Consider the following 12,849-nt stretch of genomic DNA (forward strand, 5'->3'; position numbering starts at 1 on the left):
AAATAATCGAAAATTCTATCTTTATTCATAACATAGATGTTCCTTATATAGGAGATTTCACCGTCATAGATTTATGAAAAGATTACAAATCATAATCTTTTGGTTATGATCCATCCACAATCTGGTTCATAACACTTTCTTTTGGATGTCATAACCGTTTAGAGCTTATAATGTGCTTTAATGTTGTCTCATTAAAACCTTATTAGGAAAATCCAATTGGGACAAAACCAGAGTGAAAAAAAAGAGTACAACACACATTACTCCCCCTGATTTGGACATTACTGAAGGTCCCTTGGACCTCTCCAATTTTCTGCAATCTGTGGGTGATGAAGATCTTAGGCAGAATATGCTTCGTCCTCGAACATGATAGTTGGTTCTTCTTTACCATCGGCCATGCCACAATCTAATCGAATATATTGAGTCATCGACCTCAAATACACACACACACGAAATCTTGGATGATGTTGATGTGATATGCGTGTACCACCATGTGTAAAACATAACATGTCTGAAAACAAATCAATAAAACCAAATAACCACTCTTTGGGCTGGTTAGTATAAAATAAACTAAAATCAAAGGCTTCTTCATCGTCCTTCTTATGGACCAATCAGATCAGTGTCTAAAACCAAGACTTATTCATCGTCAATCTCAGGACTAAATGGACTTCTTTATCGTCCACCTTTGGACTGAATGGATCAATGTCCAAAACAAGTGATCTCACGCCCATGTACTAGATAATGGGTGAGACTGGTCCATATTAAATCTTTTGAGTACCCTTTTCTGTATATACTATTTAATGCACAAGGATTTCATTGTTAATGTACTCAAGCTGTAATCCCAAACAAAACTTTGTTTTTCCAAAATCTTTCATCTCAAACTCTTTCTTGAGATATTCTACTATTTGGGAATTTGTATCAAGAGGTTTCTAGGATATTCAGATCATATACTTTGATGATTATCAATATTGTTCTCGAGAACTTGCTGTACTTTCAGCTCAATACCCTCTAGTACTTTCATTATCCAGTGGACTATATAAATATGCAGTCACTACATCAATTTGCTGCAAGTCTAATTTTCTCTCTTATATAGCCAGATTTATGAGAAATCTAAAAGTAGTTGCATCCATCACATGGGAGTATGTCTCCTCATAATCTATTACTGGTCTTTGTGAGAATCCTTGTGCAACATCAGCTTTATATCTCACGATTTCTATTCCTCACAAGACCCATTTATATCCACTTGTTTTAACATCATATGGCGTCTTAATCATATGGCCAAATACGTCTTTCTTCTTTAAACTATTTAACCCCACGTTTCCATTCAATCCAATCTGTTCTACGAGTGCGCACTCTTTTATTGACGTGGGTTCATGATCCTCGCTTATATTCATAAATTCAAGTGCTACCTTGTATGCAAATAAATCATCTTATGTCGACATTCCTTATTGGTTCCATTATGTTCCAGACATGATATAATCGATTGAGATTCATTATTATCAGGACCTTTAATACTTTGCAGCTTGGCGTCCCAAGCTACATTGTTTGGTACCTGTACCTTAGAGCCGGCCGGCCTTATCTCCATGTTTGGGATGGTTTCCTTAGTAACCTCGGATTTGGATTTTGATTATCATTCTCTGCACCTTTCTTTTGTTTCCGAGGATTCTTATCTTTTGGAACCTATTGGTCTACCACGTTTCATACGTTGTCTAGACTCTGTAGCAACTTGACTGTGTCTCTTCTTGGACATCAAATTCGTTGGTGTTTTACAAGCTGGTTTATATATGACTTAGTCATTCTTTTTCGGGTCAGCAAATGTGTCTGGCATTTGATTAGCTAGCTTTGTAAATGTATAATCTTTGGACGTCTATTTCACATTCTTTAGTTCGAGGATCTTGCCAAGACATTGATGGTTGATTCCATTCTATTTCTTTTACCAGCTTTATTATTTTTCTCCTCCTGGTCTTAAAATAATCCATGTACCTGGCCTCAAATATAATCACCCATAGTTGGCTCAAGGTACTTTATTATTGTGTGAGAATCATATCCAACATATATCCTCATCCTCTTTTTGAGGTCCCATCTTAGTTCTCTGTGGTGGAGCAATTAGTACATAGACAACACATCCAAATGTCTTATGATGGGGTATGTCTGGCTCTTGACCCGTTAATAATTGTGATAGGGGATATCTATGCTCACTAAATGGCTTGATGCGTATTAACTTAGGTGCATGTAAATTTCGTGTGGCCTAAGCTGTGAATGAGAGCTTTGACCTCATAAGTTATGGTCTATCAATCAGCTATTTGCGTTTTAAAAGATTTCGGCCAAGCCGTTCTTGGTATGGACATGTATCACAGAATTGTCCACACTTACCCCATGGACATACCATAATCATTTAAACGCTTGGGACATGTATTCACCAGTATTATCTAGACATATAGTCTTGATTATGAAAAAGGGGTTCGTAGCTGTTTTACTGGTGATGGCCTAATGAGTTTCCCTTGAGTACATGCTACACACGTGAGATTCTTTGGGATAACTCTTCTTATCTTTTAATGTGTGCCTTTTGAATATCAATTTTCGCATCATGTTTGGACCAGGATGGCCAATCCGGTCGTGCCATAAAGTGTATATTTTCGCAGGCTTTTAGCCTCTATCATACTGATCTATGCATAGTCTAGGTCAGTAGAGAATGCAAATATAGTATTTAGGACTTATTATGGCCTTGGGCGATTTTATACATATATCTGAAGGAACTCTTTGTTTCCTTCACCCATTGTTTCAATATGGAAACCATTCATTCTATATCTTTAAAACTCAATATGCTGCTCTTGCTCTTAGAGCTGAGTGAATATAAGGCATCACTGATTTCTAGATGCATACCCTTAGGCAATAATATATTAGCATAGCCATAGTCTTCTTTCAGACTGGCGATACCTGCTTTAGTACTTATATTGGCGTTTTTCAGTGTACTCATATAGAAAATCATTCATTCATTTAATCTAAGCAGACAATGTAATAGAAATAATTTCAAGGAGATAAAAATCAGAGAAAGCATACAAGCAAAGCAATCACACAAGTTTGATGTCGAAATCAGATTATCAACTTGATTATTTTAGGCAATCATAAGTCTCATATTCCATAAGATCATCTTGATCATGTTCGAAATTATTTTCACCATCTTTATAGACCAAGTGGGTTTCAGGATTCTTCCCTTTCAGACTCTCTTTGATAGATGTCACATAAATGTTTGGGAGTCTTTCATATCTTAGCCCAATGGTTCCCCATTTCACATCTATGGCACACTGATTTGGTCGAGCTTTGTGGTTTAAAGGATATACCACGGCCACTGCCTTGACCATGGCTCAAATTGGGTTGATACCCACGGCCTCTTCCATAGTGATTCCCACAGCCAAATGTGTTATTGTGGCCATGACCACGTCTTTTCCACCCTCCACGGCTATGACCGTGTGGTATATCATTCTGGACGTGGTTACCTTTTTTTCTTATGCTGCCTTATTGATATCAGGTAATGGGGTTAATCCAGGAGGTCTCAATTCACTGTTTCTCATCAGTAATCCATTATTTTGCCCAGCTAACAATAGACTCATCCACGGACTTATAGTCCTGGATTCTGAGATTCCTCCAATCAAATAGGGCATTTGGTAATAACACCGTTCTTTGGTGATCATATCTCGATTTTTTAACTCTGTCCAAAGGTCTAAAGGATTCTCTATAGTCAGATACTGATCTTTGAGACTCTTAATAAGATGATGACTAATAATTAATATTGCCATGTATCAATCTTTCTCATTTGGCATTATCGCCTTTTGTGATTCATTCACCAAGTCCTTTGACTTTAGGATAAACTCAATATCCAGTGCCCATTTCAAATAATTATCTCCTGAGAGATTTAGGGCAGCAAAATTCAAGTTGATTGTTGACATCTCAAATCATATATTAATCAATTTTAGATCTCATAAAATATTTAACATACGGCCATAAACAAGACATGTTTTCAAGTCAATACATTTCTAATAAGCAAACAAGCCACACAGCCAAAGGTGATATAATGCAATAAGGCCACACGGCCAAAGTTATATATGATACATAATAAGTCACACAGATTTATCAAGCAAGGGTATCGACCAAACAAGCAATTTCTATATGTTTTCATGCGGTCATATGGTTATAATGCAAACCTAGCATACTGATTCTATATGTACAGGAGTGGAATTATGGAACCTCAATTTAAAACAATCAGATCATGCAAATGTGATAATAATCAGATCATGCGTATAACATAAACATGTTGGTCAGGATGATATATGATGCAAACTGGCCACACGGCCAAATAGATATGATGCACTCAATCTTAGCAATCGGATTCTATATGTGCAAGGGTAATATTAAAACATTTAATCAAGGTTTAGCAATTAATCAATCAGTTTCAGGTATGAGATTTAGCTAGACTAACAATCAGATTCAATTAGGTTTTATCAAGACTAGCAATTGGATCAATAATCAAAAATAATCAAACGGATTCAAGCATTACACAATTTAGGGTTTCGATCCAAAAATAGGGTTTTAATCATGAAAAACCAAAACAATCAGTTTCAATGCTGATTCTATCAATTTTATTAATCAGTTTCAAGGCTGATATTTATCAGTTTCAAGCAATCTGATTTTAGGAATACGCAAATTAGGGTTTAGGGTTTTAATTCAAAATTAGGGTTTTATCAATCAATCAGCTTCTAGCAAATAATCTTAAACCTTAGAACAGTTGATTATATCATGAAACTATCAACCTAGTATAATATGAAACCTCAAAACATTCAATTCGGATTATGCAATACATGGATTCTATTTTAGGGTTTATCAATTCGAATTAGGGTTTATATTATAACAGATTCTAACATGCAATATTAAATCTCAAATCATTCAATCAGGTTATAAAAACTATCAATCCTAACTCACACGGATTTAAACCTCAAAGAAACATTCAATCAATCAAATAAAACAATCCATGCACACGTAATTTAGGGTTTACAGATTTTAGGGTTTCACTTTGAACATTATTTCATTCGATTCTGGGTTCTTAGAGTTTAGGTATACCTTAAACCTTTGATGGGTTGAATGGACCACCAAGAGAATGAGCTTACGTGGACTGGTACAAACTGGAACCTTACGCGGACTGGTCCAAACTGTTTCCTTGCAGTCCGCGAGCTGAGATCGGGTACAAGTTGAGATCGAAAGTGATTAGGGTTTATCGATAGAGAGAGAGAGAGAGAGAGAGAGAGAGAGAGAGAGATGGAGATTCAAATAGAGATCGAAAACTTAGCTTAGGTTGAGCTGATCGGGATCGTTGGTACGCGAGCTGGTACTTGCAGTCAAAGAACTCGTAGATCTGGAACAGTTTGATCACAGACTGGAACAGGCTGATCGTACAATCTGGAATAGTTGAAGCGTACTGAAACTTGCAGAGATCAGTCCACAGATCGATCTTGTTGAGATCAGTGGTCGAATACAGATCAGGGTCGTGATCAAAGAGAGGTGATCGATCGAGATTAGGGTTTTAGCAATGGAGAGAGTTTTAGGGTTTATGGTCGATATTTTAGCTTAGGGTTTTAGAGATCAATCGTACTGATAACATGTTGTGAAAGTAATGGAAAAGTCTCTCTTTATTCATAACATAGAGCTTCATTATATAGGAGATTACACCGTCATAGAGAAATGGAAAGAGTACAAATCATAATCTAACTAGGAAAAGGAAACATAAAGACATAAGGAAAAAGAAAAAATGGCCAATTTTTTTTTTTTGGGCCGCCGATGGTATAATCTCTTGGTTACGAGACATCCACAATATGGTTCATGACAAATATTAACTGATTAGTTTTTTTTTCTTCTGCCGAACAGGTTTTGTTCTTATTATGGATAAGTACAATAATTAATATGCATAATCAAACCAAGTTTGACTGTACAAGAAAAATCATACAGAAGTGGTGGGACTGTAACGGCAGGCTCGAATAAAAGTTGGGCCTTTCTAAAATTTAATAAGGCTCGGATAACTATAGTGTCAATCTATCTACAATGATATTCCATTACTTTTTCTTGATTTTTTTAAAAACAATTTACGGATAATTTTCAACCAATAGAAAATAAAATTTTTTAAACTACACCAATATATTCCTAACAATATATATATATATATATATATATATATATCTTTTTTTGTGCAAACATATTCTCCATTAATTAAACTTGAAACTCCCTACAATAGTTCAGAGCTTTTACAGCTCCATTAGCATTACAAACTGCTAATTTGGTGGCTAAACAAGAGTTTAAAATACTTAAGATAGATAAACCACATAACTTCAATTGCCAAGCTTTATGAAGGATCATGTAGAGACCAATGTGATTGTTGAACGAGATTTGTAGCATCACAGACGGCGTGAGCAACTCGAATCGGCTATAGAACTCAAACCGATTGGCTGAGGTCGTTGAGGACTCCGTATAGGAGGAAAGTGATGATAAGTGTCTCTCCATGAAGGAGGAGAATGGTGATAACGATCCCTCCCATCCTCGGTGGGAGGAAGTTTATATAAACTTTTCCCAAAAGGATAAATCTACGAGGCTTAATCTTTCAAGCTTCCCTACAGGCAAATATGAGACTAGATCTGGATTGAAGTTTTCACTTCTTGAACACAAGTGAAGATGCTACAGAAACTCGATGGTGGTTGAGAAACTCTCCTCAAAGGATAGTTTTATAGGGTTGTTTGTTACGAGCTTTAAAGGTCTCAGGTTTGTAGATGAAACTGAGCGATGTCTTGAGATTAAAGAAGTTAGCTTTGGACGACAGATGCACATTGTAAGCTAATGCCAATAGCTGTTTACAGAGACACTTCGAATGTCTTGTAAGGACACTGAAAGAAATCCCAAAGGAGGAAGAAGCATGGTCTTCACACCGGCGGATAGAGAGATGGGTTTGAGACCAAATTCCGAGGGAACGAGCTTTAATTCCATGCAAGGACTACCAACTCCAGCATTACCATGATGAAGCTGTGGAGATTTGATGGAGCCAAAGCCGAGCCTTTGGTTGTTGTGGTCTAGCAAACTGAGAAAGAGTGAGCGGTCGTTGGTATGAGCAGAGCCACAAAAAAACTTAGTTATGGCAAGATCTAAAACAAGGCTACTGGGACTTTTGTCTTCACGCAATAATAAGTTTGAGCAGTTCTTCCCCGTAGGGAGAGTGGTTGTCGAACAGAGAGTCAATGATGGTGGTACATACCAGTGAAATAGTAGATCTGTCCATAGGGAAGACCATAAGAAAGAGAATCCGACAGAATCATCCGGCAGTGCTACATGAACATAGAGATCTTGGTATGAAACAAGAAAGCTACGCGAAGGAGAAGAAGCTTCGAAACCCATCAATAAACGTTGAGCAAAGGTTCGTGAGTATATATCTTCGAGGCTTTCACTCGAGAAGCAGTTGTCAGACATGGAAGGACATGAGATTGAAGTCGCCGAACAGAGAAGGAGTAGCCAAAGAGGAAGCGTCACAGCGAGCAATGGATTCATCCAGCTTTGCTTCCGCCTCCTTCGCGAGCACCAATGAGGACTCCAGCCACCACAAAGCAACATGATCAGAAACAGACAGAACATACACGAAAGGTTTGAGAAGAGCAAAGAGACAGCAGAGACGAAACGGGAAATCTCGGCGCCAGCGAGATCTAGCTTCACCGGCGTCGGAGAAGGCGGAGATAGGGTCTGCCTCGATTATTGTGTCTGAGAGCGGCTTCCTAACAATATATATATATTATCCATTTTTTTGTTACCATTCGCCTGACCTATTTCCATTTATTAGTTTACTTCTGCAAATATAATCATATATATATTATTAAAAGAGAAGTACCCATTAAAAATACTCCTTAGTTTTTAAATTTAATTACACTTCCATGCCACTGAGAATTAAATTGAATTTCCTATTTTAATGTTTGTCCTTTTCAGTTAGATTAATGTGTTTTCCTTAATTAAATTTGAGTTAAATGTAATTAAATCAACTTTAAAATACACCTATATTAACAAACTATCGAAACAAATATTAACAAACTATTGAAACAACCTAAACTATGAAAAACAATTTAAAAGTTAGCTTCCACGCTTTTGGTCTTATAATACGTATATATTACCATATATAAACAAAATTAATGCTTATTACTATAACTTACCAATAAAAAATTTTGCATATATATTAGCCGTGATTCACTTATGTTCAAACTTTTTTTATTATAAACATTTTGGAATATTATCATCAATTTTTTTAATAAAAAAAGGAATATTCCAGCAATATCAGCTTCATATTTTGAATATAAAATTAACTTTATTCCTATGATTTTAGTTAAAATAGGCGGGTGAATTTATATCCCTTCCAATTGGGATTTTAGAATAGTTGTAACTTTTGACCTAAACGCATAATATACTAATAATACATTTCAATCATCTATATTATTAAAAAGAAGTACCCATTAAAAATACCCCTTAATTTTTAAATTTAATTACACTTCCATGCCACTGAGAATTAAATTGAATTTCATATTTTAATGTTTGTCCTTTTCAGTTAGATTAATGTGTTTTCCTTAAATAAATTTGAGTTAAATGTAATTAAATCAACTTTAAAATACACCTATATTAACAAACTATCGAAACAAATATTAACAAACTATTGAAATAACCTAAACTATGAAAAACAATTTAAAAGTTAGCTTCCACGCTTTTGGTCTTATAATACGTATATATTACCATATATAAACAAAATTAATGCTTATTACTATGACTTACCAATAAAAAATTTTGCATATATATTAGACGCGATTCACTTATGTTCAAACTTTTTTTATTATAAACTTTTTGGAATATTATCATCAATTTTTTTAATAAAAAAAGAATATTTCAGCAATATCAGTTTCATATTTTGAATATAAAATTAACTTTATTCCAATGATTTTAATTAAAATAGGCGGGTCAATTTATATCCCTTCCAATTGGGATTTTAGAATAGTTGTAACTTTTGACCTAAACGCATAATATACTAATAATACATTTCAATCATACAATTAAATATGAAAGAAATGTCAATATAAAATTTGATCAAACATAGTATATATATATATATATATATATATATCCAATATTTTTGTATATTTACATAACTGCTCCAACACACATTTAATATATATATATATATAACACGATACATTAACAAAATATATGATATACATAAATCGTTACATAAACATCTGTGCGGTCGCACGGATCAAGCTCTAGTTTAAAAGATAACATTAGACCAGTAATATAGGGGATATCGAATATATAGTTCATTGAAAAAGAGATTTCTATACAATCTTATAACAATCGTATTAACTAGTATAATATATCTTCATAAAATAATTAATGAAATTCGTCTACCGGAGTTTCTATGTCAAGCACTCTACTCAAATACATCAGGTTCACCAATTTCTATAATTTTTATGAACTAAATCACAAGATCTACTCCATTGACAGTGAGTATACGGCGGACGAATGCTTTAAAGCTTTCATCGGGGCATCTAAAAATGAAGGTAAACGTTTCTAGGTGTCTTCCTGCACCATGTGCAGTAAAAGAATTTAAAATATTTTTTAACAGATAAATATAAATTATATTTTAAAATAAAATTTTATTGATATTGTAAATTTTCTTTTTTGTATAATATTTTAAGATAAATTTTATTTAATTAAATATAAAAATTATATTTAAGAATATTCATGTATATATTTGAAATTATAATCTTAGATTTTTCTATCTATTTATTTTAATTAAATATATTAAATAAATATGTAAAAGTTGCATAATTACCAAAAAATAAAATAAAATAATATTTATAAAATTTGTAGATATATAAGAAAATAATGATTTTACGATTAAATTTTTATAATTTTCTAAAAAAATTGTATACATTTTTGAAAATTTTAGTAGCAAATTGTATAATTTGAAAATATATAATTAAATTATATTTCAAAATTTATAATGTCATATTTGAATATATTTATTTTAATGATGATTTATGAGTTATTCACATATTCTAAAAAAAAAATTCAAAAATGTAAATTGACATTAAATGTAATATATGAGTTATTACCTTATTTTAGAAAGTTTACCAAAAATATAAATTAACATTAAATGCAATTGTCCATGTCATATTAAGCTATAAAACATGTCATCAATTTCAGTAGTCATGTTATATTTGTTTTGTGAAATTGATTGTAGAAAGGACATGTGGCAAAATCACTTCGCAAATATAGTCTAGGAGATTTTTTGGAACCCTCGTAGTTTCAGACTAGGTGGTGCGCGCCTTGCGCGGGATGAATGGATTAAAAAATTTTGAAAATTTTAGTTAGTAAATATTAAAAAGGTAATAAGTCATAGTAACAAATAATACATATTACACAATGCTGTAACATTTGATATACAGATCAATGAAAAGCAATATGACGGGTTTTCAGATGAACTGGACTATCCGGGTTCAACGAAAATAATTAAACTAACGGTAATATATCGAACTGTTTTAACTAAGCGGTTTAACACACTTGTGATGACTAAGATCTTAGCTTAGTATGATATATATATATATGTATATATTCACAAGATATGAGGTTTATGCGTGTTTTATTTCAGTGAAATGAATATATTTTCGCCATAATTCAATCATAAAAATCTCTGATTTTCAAATTTTGGAAAGTATTATATGCAAGGGAAACAAAATAGGAAACAATATACTAACCATGATATTTGACCATAAACTTAACCATTCAAAATTTTCAAATTGACTCATAATGTCCATCACCATTTATGATGATTTCCTAATTACAAAGTCAATGTGCTGTTTCAAAAACAAAAAAATATACAAAGTCAAGGTGCTTAAATTAAGGGATTGACTGAGCCTTTATCACCCATCTGATTTCCCGAAAAACCTAATTTTTTTTCTCCCAAACCTTTCAACCGTCGTCAAACTTCTTGGCGAGATCCTAGCTTCTCCGGCGGTCGGCGCTCCTCGCCATCGCCAGGAGAGGCTCTTGTCAGCCTCATCTATTCTGGTCTGATGAAGGTTGTTGTGGAGTAGCACGATTAGAGCGATTTGGTTGAATGTTCTTACCTTGGTCATAAACTTCTCTGATATGATGATGGAGGTTCCGGATCTTTTGATCAACGGAGTAGCTAGCCCGCTTGTCCACTTGATATCATAGATCTAGTTTCAATATCTTGGTTTCTAGGCCGTGTTCGGTGTGTCGTATTTGCATCGGAGCTCGCTTGTGTTGTTTCTCTCAGTGTTTTTGTTGTTTCTCTGTCGGGTATCAACCAGATCTTGGGGGCTTGGAACAGAGGATGTTTATGGAGTTTAAAGACTGTGTTCTTCTCTGGCCTCTACTCGAGCAGATGGTGATGTTTCGATCCTAAGCCATGGTGCATCTCACATGATGCAAATGCTGTGTTTCCAGCCTGTTTGAGTCCATTCATGGTGGTCCTGAAGTTGGAAGTGTTGGGTTTTTCAGTATTACTAGAGCAGTGTGTCTACTATCAGATTGTTTTTCGTGGTCTTTGGCGTTTATGGAATTTCATTCTCTTTTGTTAACAAATTGGTTGGATTAACCTCTTTGAGATGAATCTTTATACGCTAAGCTCTTTTCAAGCCGCTAATGTGGATAAAAGAAGAACCAAACAGTTTAAAGGATTCAAGTTCATGGTTTAGAAAAAAACAAGAAGACATCAATTTTGGAAATTGTCCAATGCTTTCTTGATGAGTTTCCATTGTAGAGACGGTGAATAATTTCAATCCTTAATTTTTGCAGAAGCACTAGCCTCTCCTGCAGCCTTCTATTCGAACGCACACCATCATGAGACTACTGTCTTCGTATGTGTGAAGTGCGTTTATGTTTCCTTGACATATCTATTGGTATGGTTTTATGCTTTGATTTTTTGTAATATTCTGGATTTTTTGTCCATGTGGCTCAATAAGAAACACAGTGTTAAAAAAAAAGACTGAACCTTTATATGGACTTTCTTTTTGAATGAAATCGGAGAATCAGTCTCGATTTTGTGGGACATATTCAAACCGAAACGATTATATCCCCTTTATACGACATATATCATGAAACAAACTATATTGTCCAGTCTCAATGGATTATGACGTATCAAATAAAATCAAATAAAACCAATATTATTTTAAGTAAAATAAATGATATGTATATAAGTTGTATAAAAACAAACATTAATACAAACATTTTATATTTTTCCGGTTCAAATAATAAAAAGTCTTGTATAATAGTTTTACAATTTTTTTTTTTTTTGCTAACCGAGTATCCTGGCTCCACCGAGGTGGTCCAGACTAGAGACCGAAGTGAGCATGGACGCTGCCAGGGCGTCACCTTGTGGCTCACCGTGTAACGGTCTTCGGTCTCGGATGTTACAGTCCACATGTAAATTTCCGCAGTGGCCAAGGTTCGAACCCAGGGACGGACACTCCAGCTGAAGTTCATATACCACTAGACCAAAGCAACTTGGTTAATAGTTTTACAAAGTAACATGAATATGCATAAAATATAATGCAATATAAGAAAACCCTCTTAACTTTAGGTTAACTTTTCTACGACATGAACTTTTTGGACCAACGAACATAAAAAATAAAATTAACATTGCCAATATACAAAACTTCTGATCTTCACGTAAATTTTGTTGGTTTCATTGACTATATCAAACGAGTGACAATATGTTTGTTAATCACACATGGGGTAAGATTTATTGTTAATAATGCTCTCCAA

This window comes from Brassica napus, chromosome C2 (genome assembly GCF_020379485.1).
Source record: "Brassica napus cultivar Da-Ae chromosome C2, Da-Ae, whole genome shotgun sequence".
Classification (NCBI taxonomy): Eukaryota; Viridiplantae; Streptophyta; class Magnoliopsida; order Brassicales; family Brassicaceae; genus Brassica; species Brassica napus.